This window comes from Dendronephthya gigantea, unplaced genomic scaffold (assembly GCF_004324835.1).
Source record: "Dendronephthya gigantea isolate DGI-Jeju-01 unplaced genomic scaffold, DenGig_1.0 000055F, whole genome shotgun sequence".
NCBI lineage: Eukaryota > Metazoa > Cnidaria > Anthozoa > Malacalcyonacea > Nephtheidae > Dendronephthya > Dendronephthya gigantea.
The window spans coordinates 1,014,933-1,017,464 of NW_021163065.1; the positions used below are offsets into that span (position 1 = coordinate 1,014,933).

The window sequence follows — 2,532 nt, forward strand, 5'->3', positions numbered from 1 at the left end:
AGTTATTCACCCTTCTTCATGGGAGGTAATTGGTTTCACTGACCTTGATGTTAACGAAAGTGACACCTCGGTGCAATCGAGCCTGGCAACTCATGTATTACAGTTCTGCCTTAAAAGTTTGTTCTCTGGTTTTCATTCCCCTGTTTATTCAACATGGTATCACACCTAGGATTACCTATAATCAGTAAGTCTGCATCTCTCTAGGATTACTCATAATCGTATATTCTGGAACACAACTGGCACACATACTCTTCCCCGTTCCCCGCTTTAAATACACAAATTCGTATCAATATGGCGGATAAACGGAGCGTAAGCGCAGATGTTACTACAGGTAATAACTACAGGTATGATTGTAAATTATGAATAATTCATGTTTTCAATCTTTTTTTAGAATATTTTTAGAACATAATTTGCATAAGGTGTATGTTAGAAATATTTAGTAAGTTTAGTATCGGCATAAACGGCAATAAAACATGAAAAAATGTTTCCTTCTTTGATTTTTATATTGAAAATTTCTACACGATGCCGTCGATGCGGATAGATTTGGCCGGCCCGGTTCTACTATACTTGTGTCTCCATATTCTCTCGATGCTGTTAAATGCGCTAGCTTGAACTTACTCATACATGCGGTAACTGATTGTATGCAGTAGGCACTAACTTAAGATTAATAAAATGCTGCTTCAAACAACCAAAGAATTTTTTATTCTGTGCCAAAGGCTACAATAAGGTCAATAAGGTATCAAGTTTTCTTTCACTTGTGTGAGCTGCAGCAGTGTGTAAAATATGTGCAATCCAAAATAAAATCCTTCCATTTTCATTAAAAATATGCTGGAAAAAGAACCATGCTTTACTGGGAGGAAATTTGCCAAACACTTATATTTTTTTCAAGAAAACCCCCCAATTTTTTTATTTGTAAAAGAAAATATAAATGATTTGTATTGTATTTGAAGTTGAAAAAATGAGTTGAAGCTAGAAATTAGTTAACTTTTTCAATTTTGTTACAAACTCATCAATCAGACCAACTAAAATTACAATTAGGTGATGTTCTAATATGTTGATTGGTTGACATACATGATTGTGCATACAGAAACCCAGTCAATGAGATAAGATTTAAATGTAAACATAGAAGGATTTTGAAACCAACACATGCTCTGGCTTTTAGATCAGAATTAAGACTGTTCTGTAAGATTAGTGTATTCAAGTGTAAAATGGTCTGCCACTCTGCCTGAATAGTATGGATGATGCACAATTATGAATCAGAAAATTTCAAAGTGAAAATTAAAAGTAGAAGATCTTTAGAAATTAACTTATTGTTTTAATTTAAATGCCTGAACAATTTGCTAAGCCATGGGATGTGCAAATATGCATATTTGAATCAAATCTTGTATGTACCAAATTATTTTAATATGTTTTATTTCATGGAACATTTAAAAAAAATAAATTAATTAATTTCGCACCTTGTTAAAGTGCCTATATCACTTGTGGGATCTTTATGCATTTGAAAAGAACGTAAAAAGTTAGTTAATATATTAAAAAATATTTTTTGATTTAGTGCAATAATTTTGAAGATACTAGCCTTTAAACTACCTGCAATTCCTGAGTCCCAGGCTCCTATAAACAATGGGCAGTTTCAAATTGAATAGCTGTGTTTAAACCCAGGAGGTTGGGATTCCGGAACCGCAGGTAGTTTAGAGGCTTGTATCTTCGAAATTATTGCAGTAAATCAAAAAATGTTTTTTAACATATTAACTAACTTTTTACGTTCTATTCAAATGCATAAAGATCCCACGAGTGATATAGGCACCTTAAAGATTGTGCTTTTCACTGGTGGATTCCAATGAAGAAAACTTTGACTTTCTTCAAAAGCATTTTGTACCACAGCTATACTTTGAGTCTGGATATAAGTCTGGACAATGAAACTCTTTGTTGAACTATTTTTATACAAGTTATGTTAAATTCACAGAGGTAGAGAGGCTTTGTACTATTACTATATATACTATATATATAAATACTATTTCTTACACTGATTTCATAATGCTTGTTTTTAAACAGGAGGATTGATGCCACTGGAATGAATGGTTGAAAATGTTATTTGTTAAACCATATTATAATTTCATTTGTTTAATATCTAGATTTGACGACCAGTGAAGTCAATCCAGAAGGAAATAGATCAAAGGTTGAAGTCAATTGTTCTGAGAGTGACATGCAATGTCTAAGTGGGTTAGATTAATAAATTACTGTTTCTTAATATAGCGCAAAATTAGTAATGTGGAAAAGGAAAGGCAAAGATTGGAGAAGGTTAAAAAAAAGGGAAAGACAAATGTGTCCGTGCTGAAAGATTTACTTAAAACACGGGTAAGGTTATTGCTATATGCAAGACCTATATACCTACTGTGTATGTATTTTGTGTAATGTATTTTACAAAATGCTTTCAAGCCTGAATTCTTCACCATTTTTTTATTGAAGGAAGAAAAAAATTACATTCTTGTACATCTGTTTTCTGTCTTAACTGTTAAAACGAGGTGTTTTATA

At 32.1% G+C, this 2,532-nt stretch overlaps 1 long non-coding RNA gene across 1 annotated transcript; it reads left to right on the plus strand.

The window, feature by feature from the left end:
• Positions 1-296: 296 nt before the first annotated feature.
• Positions 297-2,326, plus strand: LOC114529269. The gene is made up of 3 exons (XR_003687602.1): positions 297-331; positions 2,133-2,176; positions 2,254-2,326. It is a non-coding gene; the product is annotated as an uncharacterized LOC114529269 (long non-coding RNA).
• The last annotated feature ends 206 nt before the right edge of the window (positions 2,327-2,532 follow it).